Source organism: Chrysochloris asiatica, unplaced genomic scaffold, assembly GCF_000296735.1.
Source record: "Chrysochloris asiatica unplaced genomic scaffold, ChrAsi1.0 scaffold00309, whole genome shotgun sequence".
In the NCBI taxonomy this organism is placed as follows: domain Eukaryota; kingdom Metazoa; phylum Chordata; class Mammalia; order Afrosoricida; family Chrysochloridae; genus Chrysochloris; species Chrysochloris asiatica.
Window position 1 is genome coordinate 688,776 of NW_006408827.1, and position 10,232 is coordinate 699,007.

Genomic DNA, 10,232 nt, shown 5'->3' on the forward strand with positions numbered 1-10,232 from the left:
CCATTTCTAAATTACCTTGAGTAAAACTTTACTTGTATGGTATATCAAAGAGATTTTCCAATGGTTTCTGCATTCCGTTGTTTGTCTCTCTTTGGAATGGGCACAAATACGGATCTCTTCCTATCAGTTGGCCTGATAATTGTCTTCCAAATTTTTGGCATATATAAGTGAGTGCCTACAGTGCCGTCTCACTGTCTTGAAATATTTCAGTTTTCATTACATCAATTCCTGGTGCCTTGTTCTTTGCCAATTCCTTCGATTCACCTGGGACTTCTTTCTTCAGTATCATTGGCTCTTGATCATATGCTACCTCTTGAAACAGTTGAACATCAGCCATTTCCTTTTAATCCAGTGACTCTGTCTAATCCTTCCATGTTCTTTTTATGCTTTCTACATCATTCAATAATTTGTCCAGAGAATCCTTCAATAATGAAAACATTTTTTCTTCAGATCCCCCAGATTGAGAAATGCTAAGCATGGTCTTCCCTGTCTATCTATCTATATTTGTATATACATTTCTATCTATATATCAATCCACATATATGTACATATATGTATAATACATATGAGGTTAAGTAAAAAATTATCCATAATCTAGCTGTAGAATTTATTTTAATCTACTTTTAGAAAAGACAAATACATACATTTTTTGACATAATCTCCTTGATTTTTAATACACTTTGTCCATCTGTCAACAAGCTTTCATATCCACTTAATTACAAATATTTTCAGCTTAGCTAAGAGCCAAAAATGCACTGCTGTCTTCATTTTTACATCAAAGGTGAATCTTTGTTCTCAAAGGACTGCTTTCAGAGGACCAAACAGGTGAAATTTTGATGGGGCAACACCAGAAAGAATAGTTTAATATCTCCAAACAATAATTTTGCAGTTTTAACAGTATGGGCAGAGATGTGCAGTTTTTCATTTTCATGCAAGTTCACACACCTTTTGATAGACATACTCTGGAGGTTATCTGAAGTTTGTGCTTCAGCTCCTCAATGGGCATCTCACTGCTATTTGCTGAACATTTTTCCTTACAGTGTTTCAATACTTGACCTTGAGAGCCCCATAAAACTGTCAGAATCAATTTTCCAGCTGATGGTTGTTGTTTGAATTCTTGCTTGGTAAGTGATGAAGGCTGTTTCCATTCCATACTTTATTTATATTCTAAGGCGCATAGTGATGAATCCATATTTCATAACTAGTAATAACTTTTTTATAGACATTTTTGTCTTCCTTTGAGTATCTGTCTAAATTTTATTTGCAGATATTCAAACATATGTTTATGCTCTCCCATTAGTTGTTTGGTACCCATCTCTCACAAAGTTTTTTGAAAACCTAAGTGTGTCATGGATTAATTCATCAGCATAATCATGGCTGATTTGCAAATGATTTGCCACATAATCCACTGTCACTTGTCTATTCAACAGAATAACTTCACTTGCACACTTAGTGTTGTCATCAGCCATGGATTTAGATCGGCATTTTAATGTAACCGGAATGTGGATAATTTTTTACTCACCCTCATACCTATTGTTAAATTCTAATTTTATAGCATGCTGAAAGATTATTTATTGTACTTTGATGTTTTTAATTTTATTAAGACTAGCTTTGTGACTTTACCTATGGTCTACTCCCTGTGCCCTGAAACAAAATGTTGTTCGGTTGAATGCTCTGTATACATCTATGAGATTAACTTGGCAGAATGTATTGTTTAGTTTTCCTGTGAATGTTGAGTTTATTTCTAGCTATTTTGTTCTTTAGCAAAAGTACTGCATTAAAATATATTACTATTATTGTACAGTTGTTTATTTCTGTATTAAATTCTATTAGAGTTTGATTTATGTGTCTTGTGACTCTTTCATTGGGAGGATAGATACTTATCATGTGTATGTTATCTTGTTCATTTTACCCTGTAATCATGAAATAATATCCTTAAGTGTCTCATTTTGTTTTTCTATTAAAGTCTATTTTATCAGTAATTGAAATCGCCACTCTTGCTAATTTTTTATTGCACTTAGCTTAATATATTTTTCCAACCTTTGATGTTTAATCTATTCTTTTCTTTGTGTGTAAGATGTGTCTCTTGTAGACAGCATATTGAAGGATCCTGTTTTCTTATTCATTCTGCTACTCTGTGTCTCTTGATTGGTAATTATTGATATTTGGTGTAATTATCAATAAGTATGTATTGACTTGATTATTTTGCTGTGTTTGTGTGTGTGTGTATCATGTTTCTGTTTTATTTGTTCCATGTATGTTTCTGTGCTGAGTTCATTATTTTTGTGTGTTTCACATTGTTGGTGTCTTCACTGCAGCTGTGTTTTTGTTTTGTTTTGTTTAAAGCTTTTTATTGTGAACTGAGTGATAGTCTACATGGTAGAACATAGATTTTGCACTCAGCCAGTCATGTTTTCTTTCACTGCAATGATTACAATCCCCTCCATACACCATCAGTTGATAATATTTGCCGCTATTGCCTATTTTCTTTCTGTTTTTTTTTTTTTTTTGATTTACACAAAAATACGAAGGAATGTATAATCATCTAAACAACCAAAGATCAAATTTTGCCAGCAAGTCTCCTGCCCACCATCACAGAGCCTTTCTCTTTCTATAAGTCTAGAGTCCATAAGCTTTTCAGTCTTTCCATGCCATCACCTCTGCCTCTATCTCTGGTGTCCCTGTTTCTCTGACTAGGATTCCACGTTCCACTCATGCTCTTCTCTCATGATGGCCTTGTGTCCTCTGTTCCTGAATGCAAGATTAACTACTTACCCCTTATTGTTATGCAATACCTGTTTTCACAGTTGTGACAATCACAATTAGTCATGAAAGCAGGTACTCATTATTGAATAAAAAATATTCTATCCACATATTCTTTCACCAGACTCCTTCTCCCTCTATTGGTATTCTGAGTTACTACATCCATAAGTATTGGTCAAGTTCATCGAATTGTAGCAATTTACAGTTGCTTCCTGTATCAAACTTCTTTATCTTCCTCTAGTTGAGTTCAGATCAACGAGCAATCCAAGCTAGGTCAAATGGATACTATCTGCAAGTGTGGGTGTTCTTGCATGCCTCCCCTGACATCATATCATCTGGATGCTTCACTCTCAGCTCTGGCCCACTGTGGCTAGTTCAGTGTCTGTGGGCTCAGGAGTTCCCAAGTCTTCCCAAACTTCTGTCCAAACAGATCTTCCTCTTCTCCCTCTCATTTTGAGGTAGAAAGGAGTCTATTGAACATGGTTGAACTCATCTCATGTCTTCATTACTGTCTTTTCCCCACTTCCACTCACAAATAGAACAATGTGGTCACCAGTGAGCTTACAAGCCTGCTCATGTGTTCCCTTTGAGTTTCAGTCATGAAAAGGGTTTTTTTCTGAAAGGACTTGATTGCTTGCTTGGATGATTCCCAAGAGAACAGCTTGCTTGTTCTTACTTGTAATAGCCAGTCTGCCATTTTGTTTTGTTTTCCTGCTTGTCTTTCTTCCAAGTATCTTCTGTACCTCTAGCAGCCCCGGGTTCATCTGCATGTCCTTTCAAGTGGGAATGTCCTATCTCAGAAGGTTCTGAATGGGATTCAGGATTCCTTCTAAGTTCCTATCCACTGCAAAGGTTCCACAAGAAGCTTATTTCTCTGGGCAAGTTCTAGAACCCCTTTTAGATATCCCAGTAAATTATAAGATAAAGATGGGCTTATAAGCTTTCTGTAATCATTTCTTCATATTCTGTTCTATCCCACTCAAGTATCTATCTTATAATAGTATGCAAAGGAAAACAATATCTATGACGGTCAAGCATCTTAGTATTGTTTACCCTCTTCTACTTGTTCAGATTATGCTTCAATTCCTGTATCACAGAACCCTGTTGTTTTAAAGTTGAGTATAGATTACTGTTTACCTTTGTCCCATTTAGCCCACACAAACCTACCTAAGTGTTTCTCTATCTTCCTTTTTCTTCTCCCCTTTCCCTTCTCTTGTATTGCCCTCCCCCTCCTTGTATATTACCCTCCTCAACACCTGGGCTATGATGTGACTATCATTATCCTATGCTCTACCATCCCCTCCCTACCATCCCTGGTAATTGACAATTTTTTTTCCTTTTAGTATGAATATCTTTTTTTTTTTTTATTTTACCAGCTGCTGCTTTAATATTTACAAAAACCTCATGGTTTTCCATTGTCTTGATTTGATGTGAAGTTGTATTAATTTTCTATGATATTACCCTGAAATTTATTTATTTCCCAAATTAAAATAGTCTTTTACCTTGAAATCTACTTGAATTCCTCAACCCTTGGGATTCTGTAACCACACTTTTCCCTCTTTTTTACTTTGTAATTGTCTTTATCATAAACTAAAATCTCTGATTCATTATTTTCAGGCTTATTTTATTTTGTATAATTCTACATCTGGATTAAATTTTTTGTGGTATTGCTGTGTATTTCTATCTCAGTCCAAAGGACTCCCTTCAGTACTTTTCTGTAAAGTTTTGCTGGTTTTCCACAAATTCCTTTAATTCTTATTTATCTGGAAATATTCTAGTTTTACCGTTGTATTTAAAGGACACCTTTCCCAGATATGTGATTCTTGGTTGGCAATTTATTTCTTTCAGAGTTTTGTATATGTCTCCTCATTGCATTCCTGCTTACATGTTTTTCTGAGAAATGAGAGCTTAATCTTAATTGTTTCCCCTTTGAAGGTAATTTTTCCATTTTCCCAGGCTACTTTCATGATTTTTTCTTATCTTTGATTTTGGAGAGATTATGGTATGTTTTGGTGGCTTTCTTTTGGGATCTATCTTGTTTGTGATCAATTCTGATACTTCAATGTTTATTTTCTCATCTTTCTTAATGTTGTGGAAATTTTCTTCCAACAATTCTTTGATTATCTCTTTTTTACTCTTCTTTGTCTCTTTCTGTTTTAGAATTTTGATCACTCATAAAGTATTCCCCACCATGTTGTCCCACATGAAACTTAGGCTTTCCTAATTGTTCTACTAGTTTGATACTCTTTGAGAGATCTTCAAGCTCACTGATTTGAGTTATAATATTTATATTATCTTTTTAGTGTCTTTTCCTTTTTGAAATCCTTGCATTAATCTTCTGAATTCTATATTCAGGTTTTATATTGTATGCAGTCCTTTATCTATGTAGTTTGATTTTTCTTGTAGTGCTTTCCTAAAATTTTTCTTTTTTTACTCAACATTTCTGCCAATCACTTGGAAGCATCTATATATCATTCTCTTTAATTATTTTTCATGTAATTACAATTCGTGTTATCCCACAAAATGTTTTCTAACTCTGTTTCTTGGTTTCTTGTGTGAGCCACTGTCTTATTTCTTTGTTTGAAAGGAAATTGTTACTTTAGAGATATTATGCCATTGTAGTATTATTATTGTTGGTGATTGTGTATTGGTGTATTCTGAGGCACTCATCGACTGCCTCCTGTTGAGTGTGATACAGAAATGAGCTTATGTACAATTCTTTGTTTGGTGTACATTAGATTAAGTTCAGGATAAACTTAACTGGTATTAATTGTTGTTTTTCTGTAGTACAGTAGCTGGTATTGGCTCTTTCCCAATGTGTGGGTCCATAAAGGGTATGGTTGTGGCTGGACTGTATGGATGTGATTGTTGTCTCCTGTTAGATGAGGCAAAAAGAGAAAACATGAGGTCGAAGAAAAACTAAAGCAACCAGTAAACAACACTGAAAAAAAGAAAATAGTAAAGGAAAAAATAAGCAAGCAACAATGAGAAAAAAAAAAAAAAGAGAGAGAGAGAGAGACTAAAGTGGTAGAGGAAAATAAAATAATACGAAAGAGAAAATTAAAAAAAAATAGAACAAAACCTAAGCAAAATTAGAGAGAGGAATGAGTTAAAGAGAAAGAGATGAGTAGTAAAAACAAACAATCAAAAAATCAGAAAAAAAAAAGAAAAGATAGAGAAGAAGATGCAAAAGGAAGAAGAATTAAAAAAAAATAGAAATTTTAGAAAACAAGAGAAAGAAAGGTGAGGGTAAAAGAATAAACAAGCAAAAACAATAAAATGAAATAAATAAAAATAGGGCAAGGGTTATTCTGCCAGCCAAGAACCTCACTTTGTGAGTGGGAAAGAGATGAGACAGTAACACTCAGCCATAGATGAAGTTATTGTAGAGCTATGTGTTGTCTTTTCTGAGCACTCAATCTGTACATAGATCATGCAGACCCCAAACCTGTGGGGAAACAGAGTATTTCCATCCCAGATGGGAGCCAAGAGTGAGAGGTCTTTCTCATCCAGAGCTGTCCAGAACAAACTTTGCAGGTCTGGAATAGGCCACAAATTATCCCCCAGGTATTGGGGTTGATTCTACTAGCTTTCCCGCACACTTTGTTGTGACTTCAACAGCCTGGAGAGCAGGAATTTCAATAACAGTGTAGGCAGAGGGGGCTGGTCACAACCCTGGTCACCAGGGTAATGTGGTAATAAGAAAACAAAACAAAACACAATTTCACCTCTTTCTCTCCACCAATAAGTGATATTCCTCCGTGCCACCTACTGCTCACTTGCTGTCAAAGGCACCTACAAAAGTTCAAAATACCCACAATGCAATGGGCCAGGCTATACAGAGCTCAAGTCTCTCTCTCTCTCTCTCTGTCTCTCTCTCTCTCTCTTTTTTTCCCTCCCCCATACATCTATTCAGCTGTCTTTCTTTGTGAGAACTAGTTCAGGAATAGCCAGGGCCACATCTATTGATTTAGAGTAGGGCCATCCTGAGCAAGGTCAATGTGGATAATGCCTTCCTCTTTTCATGGGGCTCACAAGTATGGCACTCATCTAGGTATACTTCTGACAGCATGAGAGTGTGAGCTTCCCTGGAGGTATATGCTTCCCTCTGAGTGGGAGCTGACTTTACCTCTGGTTATCAGACTAGTGTGGAGAACAAAAAAAAAATAAAATTGTACCCAAATCTCTGTGAGCCACAGATATATTTCTGTGACACCAGTTTGTTTACTTGTCTCAGAAGCCACTAACAAAAGCTCAAGACGCCTGTGCCTATCTGGTCAGGCAGCATAGGTCATCAGTCTCTCCGTTTTTTGCCACATCTGCTCAGCTCTCTCTCCTAGTAAATATTCAGTCCCAGTCCACTTCTCTGTCCCTTTATCTGAAGGTCAGAGTTTCAGGACTATTATCTGCATCTGTTTCATTTGGTTTTCCAAATCTTTGTTAAAGAGGGTCCATACAGCCTTTCTGCCTAGCCTGTCATCTTCTTGACTTTCTAAAAATAATAAAGTTATAATTCTGGACTAAGACTCTTAATGTGATGCAAAATTTTGGTGAATTTATAGGTTGAAAATAAAGGGCATTGCTGATACAGAATTTGGACAAATACTAAGAATGAGACAGTGGTTATATGTAGACACGTATTCATTTAAAATAATTTTACTCTTTAAGTGGAAGAACCAAAACCAAACGATTGACATTGAGTGAATTCTTACTCATAGTGACCTGATACGACCCAATAAAACTGTCCATACAGTTTCCAGGGCTGTAAATCTTTAAGGATACAGAATTGAATATCTTTCTCGTGTGGAGCTAATAGTTGGTTGAAACTGCTGACATATCAGTTAACTGCTTAACACTTTAACTCTCTCCACCACAGCTCTGATTCAGGAGTATGAAGAATGTAAATCAATCAATTTTAGGAGCAAAACAATTACAGGCAATTGAGATCTTAACTTATTAATTTATTTTTAATTGATTTTTACCTACATTTCTTCTCCTGATAGCATATTTGTGAGCAATATCCTATGTTGAACATTTGTTTATTTTGCATTTATAGTAACCATATGAATAGGAGTATATGAGACTTTGCTCTGGTGACATGAGTCTTTAACTCATTACTAATAGTCATAATTATTGAGAGTTTTTTTTTTTTTTTTTAAGGCTATATCTACCACTTTTTGAAAGTTTGCTTTATACCTCTAAACTTTTATAAAAGCTCCAGTAGTCTCTGTTTTTGATAACTGAAACAAATCCTAAGAGTATTTTTATTTCTAATGAAAAACAAATAAAAGTGGGGGGGGGAGTGAAAGTAGCATTTAGTGTTTGCTTCTCAGAGAATATCCATTAAAGAGACAGTGACCACCCCAAGCAGCAAGCATGATGTTGCTATGCTCCTTCTTCAAGAACTACACTCAGCATTTTGGTATCAACTCTCAATAGCTTTGAACTATACTTGTGAATACTCTACGTTGGCTTTGTTTTAGATGTTATGTAGTATTTGATATGATTTTTTAAGTTCAGTTTAGGGTCTGTAGCGTAGTGGTTACGAATCGGACTGCGAACCTTAAGGTCAGCGGTTTGAAACTATCAGCCGCTCCGCGGGAGAAAGATGAGGCTTTCTACTCCCGTAAAGATTTACACCCTCGAAAACCCTGTACAGGGTCGCTATGGGTCAGAACCGACTCGACGGCACTTAACAACAACAACAACAACAATGCTCAAAACATATTTCCATAAAATTAATGGTAATTGTTTCTTCCCTTATGCAATTTTAGCTTATGAAAGGTGTCAAAAGAACATTCTATTTTAAGAGGGCAGGAAAAACATGTACCATATTTTGTTAAAAATGCTAAGAACTGTAGTTTTATATTTTTCAGAAAATTAAGAGAAGGTTTACAGACAAAATCATCAGTTTTACATTGAACAAATCATATACTTTGTTTCATTTCAATGATTACAATCCACTCTATGCAACAAAAATTATCCCACTTCCTACCTATGGTTCCTATTTGCTTTCCATCCCCCTTCCTATCCCTTCTCAAATTTGTTCTTAGGAAAACGTTGTCCTTTTGATTTTGAATGGTTAACTATTCCATGGTGAGCACACCTTGCTAGTTAAACCTAACACAGATGTAACTAGTGTTGTTACCATAGCCACCATCCCCCTTACTCCCCCCATCTCCATTATAAACCTATGTACTGCTTGGGTAAATATTGGACCATGATGGTGAGTTATTTTCCATATCTGAAAGGTAGTCAAGGGTCATAGTCTCAGGTTCTTCCAGTTCACTTTCTGACCATTAATCTCATTTTTACTATTATTAAAATTATTTTAAAATTTTTTGAGTTTTGTTCCACTCTATCTGGGTCCCTCTAATGTGATCCCTTTCAGAGCAATTGGCAGACATTCTAGCCACTTTGCTATCTTAATGAAAACATTTTCTGGGATCTCCTAAAATAGATAAAAGGTAAAACACACTGACATCTGCCCATATGCTTAGAGTCTCTGGATAGTCCAACATGAAAATATTTATTAACACAGTCTTATTTTTTAATGCCAGCTTATTCATAATTTATGTCTTCAAGTTGTTATTGTAGTTATGTGCCATCAAGTCAGTTCTGACTCATAGTGACCCTATATAAAGTTTCCAAGGAGAGGCTTGTTGGTTTGAAGCACCGACCTTGCAGTTAGTAGTCACGTATTTGTCTTGCAGTCGCATAGCAGTACTACCCACAAAACAAACTCAAGATTACATAATGTAATTTGTAATAGAGTAATATAGAACATACAAATCTCAGAATAATAATTTAATGGAATTATTTCTTGTAAAAATATATACGATCAAAAGAGATGAACTAAACAGTCATTTCTAGGTTTTTTTTGTTTTGTTTTGTTTTTAACATAGAACAGATTGCTCAAGGCTATTTACTTTAACCTACCTAATTAACTAGCACAGATGTAAAACTGAAATTCAACCAAACAGAATCTATTTCAAAAGTTAAATGGCAATAAACAATTGCACTACAAGTTCTCAAGGGTTTTTTTCATAACAACTGCTTTGGTTAAGACATTAATGTTATTTTAACAATGTTGTTGTTAAGTCGTGGAGTAGATTCTGAACCATAGCGACCTTGTATAGGGTTTCCAAGGAATGACTGGTGAGCTTGAACCACCAAGCTTGAGATTCAAATGACTTTCCAGTCTGGCGCATTAACCCACAACGCCAAACCAGGACTCCATTTTAACAATGTTGTTATTAAGTACCGTGGAGTAGGTTCCGACTCATAGTGACACTGCACAGGGTTTCCGAGGCTGCAAATCTTTACGAGAGCAGAAAGCCCCTTCTTTCTCCCGCGGAACAGCTGGTAGTTTAGAACTGCCAACCCTGAGGTTAGCAGCCCGATTTGTAACCACTATGCTACCAGAGCTCCTTATTTTAAAAATATATGTTGTTGTTGTTAAGTGCCAT